Source organism: Cebus imitator, unplaced genomic scaffold (genome assembly GCF_001604975.1).
Source record: "Cebus imitator isolate Cc_AM_T3 unplaced genomic scaffold, Cebus_imitator-1.0 Scaffold563, whole genome shotgun sequence".
Taxonomy (NCBI): Eukaryota; Metazoa; Chordata; class Mammalia; order Primates; family Cebidae; genus Cebus; species Cebus imitator.
The window spans coordinates 263,205-280,842 of record NW_016107878.1 but is presented as its reverse complement, the minus strand read 5'-3'; positions in this window follow the sequence as shown (position 1 = coordinate 280,842).

Here is a 17,638-nt window from a genome sequence, read left to right as displayed (position 1 = left end):
ATGTGGAGGGTGGGGGCTGGGTGGTCTGATAGGGTCTCTGTTCATGGGGTGAGCATGTGGAGGGTGGGGGCTGGGTGGTCTGATAGGGTCTCTGTAAGGGTGCTGGTGAAGGCTGTGAGGGGCCAGGTACCTAGGTGTGGGGGGAAGAGCTGGGCACACAGAGAACAGAAGAGCAGAGGCACCGGGAGGGCTGGGGTTCCAGGAGCAGCAAGGCCATGGGTCTGGAGTTGAGGAGGGGGTGCAGACTAGGAGAGCCCTCATCAGCCAGCAAGGACAGCTTTACTGCAGAGTGGGGACAGGGGGTGATGCCAGCTGAGTTTTTTTTTTTTTTTAATTTAGATATAATTCACATACCATACAATTCACTTTTTTTTTTTTTTTTGTCTGACGTGGAGTCGTGCTCTGTCCAGCCCAGGCTGGAGTGCAGTGGCATGATCTCGGCTCACTGCAACCTCCACCTCACAGCTTCAAGCGGTTCTTCTGCCTCAGCCTTTCAAGTAACTGGGACTACAGGCACGGATCGCCACACCCAGCTAATTTTTGTATTTTTAGTAGAGACGGGGTTTCCCCGTATTGACCAGGCTGGTCTCAAACTCCTGACCTCTGGTGATCTGCCCACCGTGGTCTCCCAAAGTGCTGGGATTATAGGTGTGAGCCACCGTGCCTGGCCCCAGTTCACCCCTTTAAAGTGCACACTTCAGTGGTTTTTAGTGTAACAACAAGATTGTGGAACTCTTGCTACTGTCTTACTTGAGGACATTTTCATCATCCGGAGAAGAAAGCCATTCGCATTTGCTCCTCCCCTCCTCCACCCACCGTGAATCTACGTTTACTGTCTTTCTTTTTTTTCTTTTGTGAGACAGAGTCTCCTCTGTGGTTCAGGCTGGAGTGCAGTGGTGCGATCTCGGCTCACTGTAACCTCTGCCTCCTGGGTTCAAGCAATTCCCCTGCTTCATCCTCCCGCATACCTGGGATTACAGGTGCCTGCCAGCATGCCTGGCTAATTTTTGTATTTTAGTAGAGACAGGGTTTCACCATGTTGGCCAGGCTGGTCTTGAACTCCTGACCTCAAGTGAGCCTCAGCCTCCCATAGTGCTGGGATTACAGACGTGAGCCACTGCGCCCTGCCGAATCTACTTTCTTAATCTATGGATTTGCTGATTCTGGACATTCCATGTATACAGAACCATACAATATGTGGCCTTTTGTGTCTGGCTGTTTTCAGCATTATTTTTAAGGTTCAGCCATGTTGCAGAACATATGAGTACTTCATTCCTTTTTTTTTTTTGAGACATAGTGTGCTCTTTTGCCCGGGCTGGAGCGCAGTGGCACAATCTTGGCTCACTGCAGCCTCTGCCTGCCAGGCTCAAGTGACTTGTCTCTTATGCCCTAGCCTCCCAAGTAGCTGGGATTATAGGTATGTGCCACCATGCCAAGCTAATTTTTGTATTTTTAGTAGAGATGGGGTTTTGCCATGTTGGCCAGCCTCTTCTCAAACTCCTGGCCTCAAGTGATCCTCTTGCCTCAGCCTCCCAAAGTGCTGGGATTACAGGTGTGAGCCACTGCACCCAGCCTCTTTCTTTCTTTCTTTCTTTTTTTTTTTTTTTGGAGCCGGAATTTTGCTCTGTCTCCCAGACTGGAGTGCAGTGGTGTGATCTCGGCTCACTGCAATCTCTGCCTCACGGGTTCAGTGATTCTCCTGCCTCAGCCTCCAGAGTAGCTGGGACTACAGGTGCATGCCACCATGCCTGGCCAAGCAAATTGGGTTTTCTATGTGTGCGCATGCGTGTGTGTGTGCGCGTGCGTGTGTGTGTGTGTGTGTGTGTGTGTGTGTGTGTATTTTAATTCACACTGGCAATCTGTGACTTAATTGGTGAACTAAGAGCCTTTTCATTTAAGGTGACCATTAATATGTCACCTCTTAAGTCTGCCGTTATTTTTTTCTCTGGTTCTGTTTCTCTGTCTGTCTTCTTGTGCCTTCTGCTGTGCCTGCTGGCTCTGGATCCAGTGATGGGGGCTTGAACTGACGTTTCTCTGGGAAGGCCAGTGGCTCCCACATTCACAGCCTCGGCTGCCTTCAGGTCTGTTCTAAGTCAGTGAGGGCGAAAGACAATGAGAATGGAAGCCACAGGAACCCAGCGCATGCATAACCCAGCAGCAGCATCTCCCCGCCCCGGTGAAGGTTGTTCTGGGGGAGACGGGTCTAGGATTGTCAGCAGGCAGAGTCCCCATGTCTCCGGGACATCTTTCTACGTGTGCTGGGCAGTCGTCTGGCACAGCCACCTGCAGGTGGAAGGTCTGGCCACCCTAGAGCAGGCTGGAAGAGGGGCTGGGCTGCGAGAGTCCAGCATGTGTGTGGGCTAAGCCCTGGCCGGTGGCGGGCATCTGAGTGATGGGGAGGGTCACCCGGCCTCCAGAGTCCCCACCTGGACTGGCTCTGGCCCCTGACGGTTCCTTTTTTTCTTTTTGAGATGGAGTCTCGCTCTGAAGCCCAGGCTGGAGTGCAGTGGCACGATCTCAGCTCACTGCAACTTCTACCTCCCGGGTTCAAGTGATTCTCCTGCCTCAGCCTCCTGAGTAGCTGGGATTATGGGTGCCCACCACCACGCCTGGCTAATTTTTGTATTTTTAGTAGAGATGAGGTTTTGCCATGTTGGCCAGGCTGAGCTCAAACTCCTGACCTCAGGTAATCCTGCCACTTTGGCTCCCAAAGTTCTGGGATGACAGGCGTGAGCCACCGTGCAGGGCCTTCCTTTCTCTTTATTGTGGTAAAGTATACATACCATTGCATTGACCATCTTAACCATTTTTTTTTTCTTAAGATGGGGTTTCACCATGATGGCCAGGCTGGTCTTGAACTCCTGACCTCAGGTGATCCACCCACCTCGGCCTCCCAAAGTGCCAGGATTACAGGCGTGAGCCACCGTGCCCGGCCCTTAACCATTTTTTAGGTGAACAAGACAGTGGCGTTAAGTACATTCACATTGTTGCCTCCATTGCTACCACCCATCTCAGAAATCTCTTCGTCTTGTAAAACGGAAACTGTACCCATTAAATAATGCCCTATCCCCTCTCCCAGCCCCTGGCACCCACCCGTCTACTTTCTGTGTCTATGGATTTGATGACTTGGGGCCTCACGTAAGTGGAATCCTGCAGTATTCTGTCTTTTCGTGACTGGCTTGTTAATATTATTTTATCTTTTATTAATTTTTTTATTTTTATTTTTTGAGATGGAGTCTCCCTCTGTCGCTTAGGCTGGAGTGTAGTGGTGCAATCTTGGCTTATTGCAATCTCCGGTCTCCTGGGTTCAAGCCATTCTCCTGCCTTAGCCTCTCCAGTAGCTGAGATTAAGGGCATCCATTTAAAGCCACTGTGCCCAGCTAGTTTTTGTGTTTTTAATAGAGATGGAATTTTATTATATTGGTCAGGCTGGTCTCGAACTCCTGACCTCAAGTGATCCACCCGCCTCGGCCTCCCAAAGTGCTGGGATTACAGGTCCGAGCCACCGAGTCCAGCCTATCTTATTTTTTAGACATGGGGTCTTTTTTTTTTTTTAATTTTAAAAATTGTTTTCTTTTTTCTACCCAAATCATAAGGAAAGAGACAGGGTCTTTTTCTGTTGTCCAGGCTGGAGTGCAGTGGTGCAGTCATGGCTTACTGTAGCCTCGACCTCCTGGGCTCAAGTGAGCCTCCTGCCTCAGCCTCCTGAGTATCTGGGACTATAGGTGCATGCTGGCTTATTTCACTGAGCGTAATGTAATGTCTTCAGAGGCTCATCCACGCTGTAGCGTGTGTCAGAATTTCCTGCTTGTAAGGGCTGAATTATATTCCATTATATGGATTGGGCACATTTTGTTTATCCGTTCATCCATGGATGGGCGCCTGGATTGCTTCCATGTTTTAGTTGTGTGAATGATGCAGCTATGAGCATGGGTGTGCAAATATCTGTTCTAGTCTTTGCTTTCACTTCTGGGGATACACCCAGACGTGGAATTTCTGGGTTATATGCTGATTCTATGTTTCATGTTTTTTTTGGAACCACCAAACTCAACTGGGTATAGTGGCTCACACCTATAATCCCAGCACTTTGGGAGGCTGAGGTTGGCAGATCACCAGGTCAAGAGATCGAGACCATCCTGGCCAGCATGGTGAAACCTCGCCTGTACTAAAAAAATATACAAAAATTAGCTGGGCACAGTGGCATGCGCCTGCAGTCCCAGCTACTCGGCAGGCTGAGGCAGGAGAATCGCTTGAACCTGGGAGGTGAAGATTGCAGTGAGCTGAGATCTTGCCACTGCTCTCCAGCCTGGTGACAGCAAGACTCTGTCTCAAAAAGAAAAGAAAAAAGAAAAAAAGAAAAGAAACCACCAACTCTTTTCACAGTGGCTGCTGTACCATTTTACATTCCTGTCAGCAAGGGTCCCAATTTCTCCACATCCCTGTCAATTCTTATTACTTTCTCTTTTCTCTTCTTTTTTTTAAAATTTGAGATACGGGCTCTTGCTGTCACCCAGGCTGCAGTGCAGTAGCGTAATCATGGCTCACTGCAGCCTCAACCTCCTGGGCTCAGGTGACCCTCCCGCATCAGCCTCCCAAGTAGCGGGGACTACAAGTGTGCACCACCACACCTAGCTAATTATTTTTTTTAAGTCTCACTCTGTCACCCAGGCTGGAGTGGTGGCGTGATCTCGTCTCACTGCAAACTCTGCCTTCCAGACTCAAGCAATTCTTGTGCCTCAGCCTCCCGAATAGCTGGGTGGCATGCGCCACCACACCTGGCTTTGTTTGTATTTTTAGTAGAGATGGGGTTTCACCATGTTGCCTAGGGTGGTCTCAAACTCCTGGCCTCATGTGATCCGCCCACCTCAGCCCCTCAAAGTGTATGAGCTACAACATGAGCCACTATGCCTGGCCTACACCCAGCTAATTTTTACATTTTTTGTAGAGCTGGGAGGTGGTCTCATGTTGCCCAGGCTGGTCTCAAACTCCTGGGCTCAAGCAAACCACCTACCTCAACCTCCCAAAGTGCTGGCTCACAGGTATGAGCCACTGTGCCAGGCTTCATTTTTCTGTGTGTATGATAGTAGCCATCTTAATGGGTCTGTAAGGTGGCGTCTCATAGTTCCGATTTGTACTGAAAGACTCATGATGTTAAGCATCTTTTTGTGGGTCTAGCCGCCATTTATATGTTTTCTTTGGAGAAATGTCTTTTCAAGTACCCTGCCTTTTTTTTTTTTGAGATGGAGTCTCCCTCTGTCATCCAGGCTGGAGTGCAGAGGCACGATCTCAGCTCACTGCAACCTCTGCCTCCTGGGTTCAAGCAATTCTCCTGCCTCAGCCTCCTGAGTAGCTGGGACTACAGGCACCCACCACCACACCCGGCTAATTTTTGTATTTTTAGTGGAGACGGGGTTTCACCATGTTGGCCAGGATGGTCTCGAACTCATGACCTCAGGTGATCTGCCCACTTTGGCCTCCTGAAGTGTTGAGATTACAGGCATGAGCCACCGTGACTGGCCAAAGGAAAAACGCTGAATTTTGATGAAGTCCAGCTTATGTATTTTTTCTTTCACTGAGCCTTGTGCCTTAATAAAAGAAAGAAAGAGTCTGGGCGAGGTGGGTCACACTTGTGATCCCAGCACATTGGGAGGCTGAGGCGGGCAGATCATGAGGTCAGTAGTTTGAGACCAGCCTGGCCAACGTGGTGAAATCCTGTCTAAAAATGCAGTAATTAGCTGGGCGAAGTGGCACGTGCCTGTAGTCCTAGCTGCTCGGGAGGCGGAGGCAGGAGAATCGCTTGATCTTGGGAGAGGGAGGTTGTAGTGAGCCGAGATTCCCCACTGCATTCTAGCCTGGGTGACGGAGTGAGACTCCATATCAAAAAAAAAAAAAAAAAAAAAAAAAAAAAAAAAAAAAAGAAAGAAAACAATATCTTATACTGGCTTTGTGAAAGCAAATTCATCTTTAATTTGTGAGGATGATGGTCAGAATTTTTTTTTTTTTTTTTGAGACAGAGTTTTGCTCTTGTTATCCAGGCTGGAGTGCAATGCGCGATCTCGGCTCACCGCAACCTCCTTCTCCTGGGTTCAGGCAATTCTCCTGCCTCAGCCTCCTGAGTAGCTGGGATTACAGGCATGTGCCACCATGCCCAGCTAATGTTTTGTATTTTTAGTAGAGACGGGGTTTCACCATGTTGACCGGGATGGTCTCGATCTCTTGACCTCATGATCCACCCACCTTGGCCTCTCAAAGTGCTGGGATTACAGGCGTGAGCCACCGCGCCCGGCCTCAGAATTCTTTTGCTTTCTCTTGAAACAGGGTCTTACTCTGTGGCCCAGGCTGGAGTGCAGCGGCGTGATCATGGCTCCCTGCAGCCTTGACCTCCCAGGCTCAAGCAGTTCTTCCACATCAGCTTCCGGAGTAGCTGGGACCACAGGCACCAACCACCACGCCCAGCCAATTGTTTTTGTTTTTGTTTTTTTGAGACAGTTTTGCTCTTGTTGCCCAGGCTGGAGTGTAATGGCGCGATTTTGGCTCACTGCAACCTCTACCTTCCAGGTTGAGGTGATTCTCCTGCCTCAGCATCCCAAGTAGCTGGGATTACAGGCACCTGCCACCACGCTTGGCTAATTTTTGTATTTTGAGTAGAGATGGGTTTCGCCGTGTTAGCCAGGCTGGTGCGCCACCTCATCCAGCTAATTTATTTTTTACGTGTTTTGTACAGGTGGTTCTCCCTTTGTTGTCAGGCTGGTTTTGAACTCCTGGGCTTAAGAGGTTTGCTCACCTTGGCCTTTCAGTGTTGGGATTACAGGCGTGAGCCCCACGCCCGGTCCTGCTTCTTTTTTCTTTGTATTGTTTCAGTGTCTTTGGGTTTTTTTTTTCTCTTTCTTTTCTCATTCATTTTGGTCTTCGTCATTGATGTGCAAGGCTATTCTAAGTATGCGGGCATCCTTGGCTCTCCTTGGGGGTAGTATTTTTTTTCCAAAAAAAGAGGCTGCTTCCTGAGGAGTGGGCCGCGTGGTAGGCAGAACACCCCCTGATGCCCACAGAATACCCCAGATGTCCACATCCCCCCTGGCCCTCAGCCTGATACCCAGACCTGCACCTATGTTTGCAGGGCAAGACAGACTTTAAGATGCCATGAAGAGGCTGGATGTGGTGGCTCACTCCTGTAATCTCAGCAATTTGGAAGGCTGAGGTGGGTGGATCACCTGAGGTCAGGAGTTCAAGAACAGCTTGGCCAACATGATTAAATCCCATCTCTACTAAAATACAAAAATTAGCTGGGTGTGGTGGTGCACACCTGTAATCCCAGCTACTTGGGAGGCCAAGGCAGGAGAATCCCTTGAACTCAAGAGTGGAGATTGCAGTGAGTGGAGACTGCGCCATTGCACTCCAGCCTGGGTGACGAGTGAAATTCTATCTCAAAAAAAAAAAAGATGCCATGAAGGCAGAGCTTTGAGATGGGAGCTTTCTTGGTTTATCCTCACAGACCCAGTCTAATCATGAATCCTCGTACAAGAATAACCAGAGAAGAGGCAGTGTGAAGACGTGGCTAGCAACGGGGTCACAGGCAGGAAGGCTGGGGCCTCTGGATGCTGGAGAAGGCATGATGACTTCTCCCCCGGAGCTTCCGCAGGCAGCCGGCCTTGCTGACAGGTCGATTTACCCCAGTGAGACCTGTGCCAGCACCTGACCTATGGTAAGGGAATAAATTCATGTTGTTTAGGGCCACAGAGTTGGTGGTCATTTGCCACCGCAGCAAGTATTCTAGGTCGGTGCACACGTAACTGCGGCTTTTCACCAACCTAATAGAAAACTAAGGCTGGCCGGGCGCAGTGGCTCACGCCTGGAATCCCAGCACTTTGGGAGGCTGGCGTGAGTGGATCAGAAGGTCAGGAGTTTGAGACCAGCCTGGCCGATATGGTGAAACCCGTCTCTACTAAAAGTAGAAAAATGAGCTGGGCATGGTGGCGGGCTCCTGTAGTCCCAGCTACTCGGAAAGTTGAGGCAGGAGAATTGCTTGAACCTGGGAGGCAGAGGTTGCAGTGAGCAGAGACTGCACCACTGCACTCCAGCCTGGGCGACAGAGCAAGACTCTGTCTTAAACAACAAAACTAAGTAAGGTAGGTGACAGGTGGGGGGCCCTTCCCTTCCCTGAGTGCAGCTTCTGCAGGCAGCCAGCAGAGGGCAGCAGCCACCAGCAAGCCAAAGCAGGGGAAAGAATTTCTGCAGCAGAGGTTGGGGCCGGTCCCGGCAGTGGCAACAGCTGGGAGAAGGGAGTTTGGGCGGATACTTAGGATGTGCGATGACATTCAGTGTCTGAGTCCCAGCTTCAGAAGTGGGTTTTTGTTTTTCTTTTGGAGACAAATTCTTTCTCTGTTGCCCAGGTTGAGGTGCAGCGGCACAATCCCGGCTCACTGCAGCCTCAATCTCTCAGGCTGAAGCCATCCTCCCCGCTCAGCCTCCCACGTAGCTGGGACTACAGGTACATGCCACCACACCTGGCTAATTTTTAGCTTTTTTTCTTTTATTTTTTTGTAGAGACAGGGTCTTGCCACGTTGCCCAGGTTGGTCTCGAACTCTTGGACTTAAGTGATCCTCTGACCTCAGCCTCCCCAAGTGCTGGGATTACAGGTATGAGCCACTGTGCCCAGCCCAAAAAGTGCATTTTTTTTTTTTGTGGAAGTTGACTGTACACTTTTGTGCAATTTTCTGTATGTTATACTGTACTTTTTTTTCCCATTTATTTTATTTTATTGCATTTTAGGTTTTGGGGTACATGTGAAGAACATGCAAGATTGTTGCATAGGTACACACGTGGCAGTGTGATTTGCTGCCTTCCTCCCCATCACCTATGTCTGGCATCTCTCCCCTTGCTATCTCTCCCCAACTTCCCACCCCCCACCGTCCCTCCCCTATTTCCCCCCAACTGACCCCAGTGTGTAGTGCTCCCCTCCCTGTGTCCATGTGTTCTCATTGTTCAACACCCACCTATGAGTGAGAACATGCGGTGTTTGATCTGCTCTTCTGTCAGTTTGCCGAGAATGATGGTTTCCAGGTTCATCCATGCCCCTACAAAGGACACAAACTCATCATTTTTGATGGCTGCATAATATTCCATAGCGTATATGTGCCACATTTTCCCTATCCAGTCTATCGTCGATGGGCATTTGGGTTGGTTCCAGGTCTTTGCTATTGTAAACAGTGCTGCAATGAACATTCGTGTACACGTGTCCTTATAGTAGAACGATTTGTAATCCTTTGGATATATACCCAGTAATGGGATTGCTGGGTCAAATGGAATTTCTATTTCTATGTCCTTAAGGAATCGCCACACTGTCTTCCACAATGGTTGAACTAATTTACATTCCCACCAACAGTGTAAAAGTTCCTGTTTCTCCACATCCTCTCCAGCATCTGTTGTCTCCAGATTTTTTAATGATCCCCATTCTAACTGGCATGAGATAGTATCTCAATATAGTTTTGATTTGCACTTCTCTGATAACCAGTGATGATGAGCATTTTTTCATGTTTGTTGGCCTCATGTATGTCTTCTTTTGTAAAGTATCTGTTTATATCCTTTGCCCACTTTTGAATGGGCTTGTTTGTTTTTTTCTTGTAAATCTGTTTTAGTTATTTGTAAATTCTGGATATCAGCCCTTTGTCAGATGGGTAAACTGCAAAAATTTTTTCTCATTCTGTTGGTTGCCGATTCACTCTAATGACTGTTTCTTTTGCTGTGCAGAAGCTGTGGAGTTTGATTAGGTCCCATTTGTCTATTTTGGCTTTTGTTGTCAATGCTTTTGGTGTTTTGGTCATGAAGTCCTTGCCTACGCCTATGTCCTGAATGGTTTGTTATACTGTACTTTAATGAAAATTGTGTGGGTGGGAGGGGAAGAAGGGAAGGGAAATGGAAGACAGTAAATACATTACTTGGCAGGGCTGAGGAAATCAGACTGGAGTGTCTGCTGAGCCTTTGCTCTGTGGCTGCATTCTGGGCAGGCTGTGGCAGGGGCAGCAGACACCATACCATCTGAGGAAGCCAGGCAAAAATGCCTGGGCTGGTCCCATGTCTCCAGGCGTAAGCTGTCTCTTTGCCATTTGCTCTTGTGCCAAGGCTGTGTGAGTGAGGGGGATGAACTGCCTGCTGTGAGCATGTCTTCAGGTCAGAAGGCATCACATTTACCTCCCACTACCCCCTTACCTCCTCCGTGAACACCCCTGCTAACTTGATCCTGAGGCCCACTCTGCTTGGAGGCAAAAAGACCCAGTTGTCAGTCTATTTTCCACCCATCCACCCAATCATCCATACATCTACACATCCATCCATCTACACATCCATCTATCCATCTACACATTCATCCATCTACACATCCATCCATCCATCTACACATCCATCCACCCATCCACCATCCATCCATCCATCCATCCATCCTGCCATCTACCATCCATCCATTCATCCAGCATCCATTTATCCATCCATCCATCCATCCACCCACCCAATCCATCCATTCATTCATCCATACATCCACTCACTCACTCACCATCCATCCATCCACACATCCCTCCATTCACCCATTATTTCACCCAATCCATCCACCCATCCACATATCCATCCATCCACCCACCCATCCATTCACACATCCATCCATCCATCCATCCATGCATCCATCCATCTACCCAATGCACCCATCCACACATCCATCTACCCACCCATCCACCATCCATCCATCCATCCTTCATCCACCCACCTGTTCATCCATCCATCCATCCATCCACCCACCCAATGCACCCATCCACACATCCATCCACCCACCCATCCACCATCCATCCATCCATCATTCATCCACCCACCTGTTCATCCATCCATCCATCCATCTATTCACCCAATCCATCCATCCATCTGTAGGGTCCAGCCCTACAGGGTTCTGTGAGCCCCTCTCAGCTGGTGAGGAGAAGAGAAATTGTAGGAATAAAAGACACAAGACACAGAGATTGAGAAAAGAGAGTCTGGGCCCAGGGGTCCACTGCTACCCAAATCGTGGAGACCAGCAGTGGCCCCCGGGACACTCTCACTTTTATTGAGTTGCAAATCTGGGGGCAGGGTGGGTAGGGTGTGGTCTTGGTGGTTGGAGACTGGGGGCAGGGTACATAGAGCATGACAGTGATAGGGGCAAGTATATCACATGTCATTCAGGTGGGGGCTCAGGAATTTCTGGCACCCGAAGTGAGGTAAGCAGCATAATGCTTCAACACTTTTTTCCATACTTATTAGGAAAGAACAAAAACATTAAGATTTATATTACTATTACTGATGATCTTTCCTAAGAAAAAAGGAGCCAGGTGCAGAAGCAGAACATGAGAGTGGACATGGAGCGCAGCGTCACATAGAGACAGTTAAGCCCCTAGATGTCTGCGGGCCCATCTGGCAGCCGTCAGGCCTCCCACAAGAGCTTGGAGGAGCAGAGTTTTCTCCTCACTCTTCTGGGGAAGGAGACGTCTCTAAGCCCTCTGTCACGTCTCCTTCCCTAGCTGGCTAAAGAGCGGGTGCTTTCCCAGCATTGGCGCTGCCGCACAGCTGAGGTGCCCTCCAGCAGCCCTTTTGCGGGCGTGACAGAGGGCTCAGAGCATCTTGTCTTAGTGTCACTCATTTCACAATGTCACCCCAGGTTCACGCTTCCGACCTGAGAGGCATTAGTAAAAGAGTTAAGATCACCTCTGAATAAGATCACATAAGAATAATAACTACTATGGTTATATTTCTACTTACTTTCTTCTTCATTATTTATATGGAAATAGGCTAAGGCCTTTTGCTCCTGACTCAGCACTTATGGGATCTCCCCCTACATCCATCCACCCAATTCATCCATTCACCCATCCACCATCCATCCATCCATTTATACATCCATCCACACATCTGTCCATCCACCCATCCACCATCCACCCAGTCCATCCATCCATCCATCCTTTCACCCATCCACCCATTCATCCATCCACACATCTATCCATCCACCCATCCACCATTCACCCATCCATCCATCCACACATCCAACCATCCTCCCATCCACTCATCCATCTATCCACCATCCACACATTCGTCCATCCATCCTCCCATCCACTTATCCATCTATCGACACATCCAACCATCCATCCATCCATCCATCCTCCTATCCATCCACCATCCACACATTCATCCATCCATCCCACATTTATCTATCCATCAATTCCTCACTTGCTTATTCATCCATTCAGCTCTTTCTGGTGCCTCCTCTGTGCCTGGCATTGTGCCAGTACTTACTTCTGGCCCGTTTTCTGGCACATGTTAGCATGTCTCTTCTTTGCTGTGGCTCTTACAAAACCTGGGCAGGTAAATAAGTGTTGCCTGACATGTGAGGACACATATCACCTGGGGTCGGGGGCACACGAGGGGCTCCTGGAACCCTGAAGATGAGTGTGTGTGGGACTTAGTGATGTGAGTGCCCTGGGCAGGGCTCTGAGTCCAGCCTTGGGCTCAAGATAGCTCTGCTTCCAGCACATACTTTGGCCAAGCTCTGAATCCACTGCTAGTTCTAGATCTGTAGCCAGGGATGTTGGTCTGAGGCTTGTCTAGAAAGGCCCCAGCCGCAGTTGCCCCTGGAGCCAGTGGGCAGGCATGTTTGGGAGGGTGGAGAGACTGGCGAGCACAGGCACCATCTTAGGCAGGCCAGGCCCCACCGGGCTGCGGTCGAATGTGAGAACGTGACCTGAGGGCTGTGCAGCAGCAGGTGTGATTTCTCAGGAGAACACGCAAATGTGGGCTTTAAATGCCGGGCTTTTATGCATTAAGTTAACTTCAGAAGTTAACAAATGCCGAGCCTACCAAACAGCAGTCGTCTTGGGCTGGATGCTATTCGTGGTCAGCCTCCACCCTCAGAGGAGAGTGGCAGAACCCTCGTGGCCAGACACCAGTGTGTCCTTGCCGGGCTCCGGGGTGCAGCTGGTGCCCTCAGACCTCAGGGCCCGCTGGGCTTGCCCCCAACCCTGCACCCAGCCACGCAACTCCAGGGACCAGTAGTAGGAGACTCTTTGCACCAGGTCTCTGGGGCGGAGGGCTGGCGTGCCTCCAGCTTATGGATGGCTGCAGTGGGGCCCTGCGCCTCTCCGAGCCTCCTGTGCCCGTCTGTGTAACAGTGGGACTGGCTGCAGTTTCCACCCTACAGCGGCCGTGACCTCAAATGGACATCAGCTCCCATCACTGCCCTCATAGACACTGCCCAGCCCTGCCCATGGCACCTACCACCAAGTTCAAAGCGTCCACTCAGCCAGAGCCCTGCATGAGTTGGCTCTAGCCACCTCTCCAGCGTCTCCTGCTGCCTCTCTGCCCCTCTGCTCCTGGAGCTCATCCAGCGGGTGCTGCTTCGGCCTCTGCACCTGCTGGTCCCTCTGTTGCGTGTTTCTGGCTCCTGGCTGCTCAGGTCCGGGGCCTCTGGCACAGCGTCGTCACCCTCAGTCAGGCATACTCCCTGCTCTGTTTTCATCAGCACCCCCTTGTCCGAAGTTGTCTGGTTCCACTGTTGGGTTTCCGGTTCAGCATTTGCCTTCCTGTGAGAGAATGTCATCTGGGAGGGAAGGGGCTGCGTCCTCGGTCTTCACCCTTTTCTTCCTAGTGCCTGACACACAGTGGAGTTCATTTTTATTTTTATTTTTTGGTATATATATTTTTAGTAGAGACTGGGTTTCACTTTGTTGGCAAGGCTGGTCTCGAACTTCTGGTCTCAGGTGATCCACCCACCTTGGCCTCCCAAGGTGCTAGGATTACAGGCATGGGCCACTGTGCCTGGTCTAATTTTTATTTTTTTGAACAGGGTCTTGCTCTCTTGCCCAGGCTGGAGTGGAGTGATGCAATCATAGCTCACCACAGCCTTGACCTCCTGGGCTCAAGCGATTCTCCTACCTCATTCTCCCGAGTAGCTGGGACCACAGGTGGTTGCCACCATGCCCAGCTACTTTGATTATTTTTTTCAGAGATAGGGTCTTGCTATGTTGCCCAGGCTGGTCTGGAACTCCTGGGCTTAAGCAATCTTTTTGCCTGGGCTTCTCAAAGTGCTGGGATTGCAGGCATGAGCCACTGCACTTGGCCTACAGGAGTTCAATAAATGTTTCTTGAATGTTCTACATGTTTATGAGGTCTGGCCTTCAGACTTGGCATTAAAGCTTGGTGAAGAGCCTGTTTCTTCATTTCTCAGATGTGGCTGAAGGTCCCCACCTGTGCCCTCCCAGGCTCTGAGAGGACCCACAGAGACCGGAGGGCAGAGGGAAGGGGTTCCTGCGGTGCCGATCCTGGGGTGCCATTCTCCCGGGGCCCTCCCTACAGGATCCAGGAAGTGGGGCCTAAGCTTTAGGAGGCTGCCCCGACCAAGGTGGCAAGGTGCTGTGCTGAGGAGAGCCAGCACGAGGGGGCGCCTGATGCCTGCCGCAGGCGGGAAGAGGCCCTGCCTGGTCCCGGCAGTGAGAGGAAGGTGGGCCAGGCCGAGGGCTGCACAAGGACAGCGTCCCCAGCCCGAAGCCCAGTGCTACCTTGCTGACATTTTGGTGTTAAAAATATACATTCTTGGCCGGGTGTGGTGGCTCACACCTGTAATCCAAGCACTTTGGAGGCCAAGGCTGTCAAATCACCTGAGGTTGGGAGTTCAAGACCAGCCTGACCAACATGGTGAAACCTCATCTTATTCAAAAAAAAAAATATATATATATACACACACACACACACACACACACACATTCTTTTATGAAGTGATAGTGATTATAGGTGGTGGTTCTAAAAAAAATCCCCACTGGCCCAGATGAAAACATTGGCAACCCTAGGTCAGTCCAAAAAGGTTTTGGGGAAATTTAGGGTCCGTGAAATCCTGAATACTAGTCTGCTGGGTTGTGGGATTAGAGGTTGAGATATGGGGATCTGGGAAGACCCTGCTGAGAAAGTGTGACCACAATCCCCCAACCCAACACACACACACACAGAAGGAATACACGGCACGTGTGCATGTACACAAGCACACACACACCAGCATACATGCACACACACCAGCACATATGCACACGCTCACGCCAGCACATGTACACACATGCCAGCACATATGCACATACTCCAGCACATATACACACATGGCAGCACAAACATACACCAGCACACATGCACACACACCAGCACATATGTACACACACCAGCACATATGCACACACACCAGCACATATGCACATGCACACCACCACATATGCACAAACACCACCATATATGCACACACATACCAGCACACATGCACATACACCAGCACCCATGCACACACACTGCCACATATGCACACACACCACCATATATGCACACACATACCAGCACACATGCGCACACACCAGCACCCATGCACACACACTGCCACATATGCACACACACCAGCACATATGCACACACAGTAGCACATATGAACATACAGACCAGCACATATGCATACACATCAGCACATATGCGCACAAACACCAGCACATATGCACACACACCAGCACATGTGCACACACACAGCACATATACACACACGGCAGCACATATGCACACATACCAGCACATATGCACACACACAGCACATATGCACACACACCAGCACATATCCACACATACCAGCACATATGCATACACACCAGCACATATATACACACACCAGCACATATGCACACACACACCAGCACATTGCATACACACCAGCACATATGCACACACACCAGCACATATGCACACACACACCAGCACATATGCACACACACACCAGCACATATGCACACGCACACCAGCACATATGCATACGCACACCAGCACATATGCACACACACCAGCACATATGCACACACCAGCACATATGCACACACACCGCATATGCACACACAGTAGCACATATGCACACACAGTAGCACATATACACATACAGACCAGCACATATGCATACACATCAGCACATATGTGCACACACACCAGCACATATGTGCATACACACCAGCACATATGCACACACACCAGCACGTGCACACACGGCAGCACATATGCACACACCAGCACATATGCACATACACAGCACATATGTACACACACACAGCACATATGCACATACAAACACAGGCTAAGGCAAACATTTGTGAACACTGGGGTGATGCACACTGACATGTTTTTGCTCTATGTCCACACCCAAATCTCACATCTTTTTTTTTTTTTTTTGAGTCAGAGTCTCACTCTGTAGCCCAGACTGGAGTGCAGTGGCGAGATCTCAGCTCACTGTAGCCTCCACCTACCGGGTCATGGTTCAGGCAATTCTCCTGCCTCAGCCTCCTTCGTAGCTGGGATTACAGGGACGCACCACCATACCCAGCTAATTTTTGTATTTTTAGTAGAGACAGTGTTTCACCATGTTGGCCAGGCTGGTCTTGAACTCCTGACCTCGTGATCCACCCGCCTCAGTCTACCAAAGTATTGGGATTACAGGCATGAGCCACGGCACCCGGCCCAAATCTCATGTTGAATTGTAATCCCCATGTGTCAAGGGTGGACCTGGTGGGAGGTGACTGAATCACGGGGCGCCTTTCCCCCATGCTGTTCTCGTGGTAGTGGGTGAGTTCTCACGAGATCTGATGGCTTGGAAGTGTGGCACGTCCCCCCTTGTTCTCTTCTGCTCGGCCATTGTGAAAACGTATATGCTTCCCCTTCAATTTCCGGCTTGATCATTAAGTTTCCTGAGGCCTCTCAGTCATGCCTCCTGTTAAGCATGCAAAGGTGTGAGTCAATTAAACCTCTTTTCTTCATAAATTAGCCAGTCTCAGGTAGTTCTGTTTATTTATTTATATTTTATTGAGATGGAGTCTCCTCTGTCACCCAGGTTGGAGTGCGATGGCGCGATCTCGGTTCACTGCAGCCTCCACATTCCAGGTTCAAGCGATTCTCCTGCCTCAGCCTCCCGAGTAGCTGAGATGACAGGTCATGCCCAGATAATTTTTTTTTTTTTTTAATAGAGATGGGATTTCTCCATGTTGGCCAGGCTGGTCTCAAACTCCTGACCTCCAGTGATCCACCCACCTTGGCCTCTCAAAGTGCTGGGATGACAGGTATGAGCCACCGTGCCCAGCCTCAGGTAGTTCTTTATAGCAGTGTGAGAATGGATAATACACAAACATGCAAACACATAAACACATGCATTCACAGGCACACACACACTGCATACACACGTGCATGCGCAGACCGATGCACATGTATGCATATGTGCATACATGTGGACATGCACAAACACTTGCACCCATATGCACATACAAGCAAATACAAATGAATACACACGTGTGATGTACACCAACATGTAAACACACAGGCACATGCACACAGGAAATGCAAACGTGTGCATATGGTAAATGCAAAGCACATGCAAATGAATAAGCACACACGTGTGCAGCACAAATGCACACACTCCCAGAGAGACGAAGTCCCAAGAACGTTTAGAGCAACCCACATGCTGGCACCACAGGAAAGAGATGCCTGTCAGTTGGTGCTGAGTTTGCACTGGACTTTGGGGACGGCCTGTGAGGTTCCTGGGAGGACGTCACACAGACAGCATTCAAGTGAGAAAAG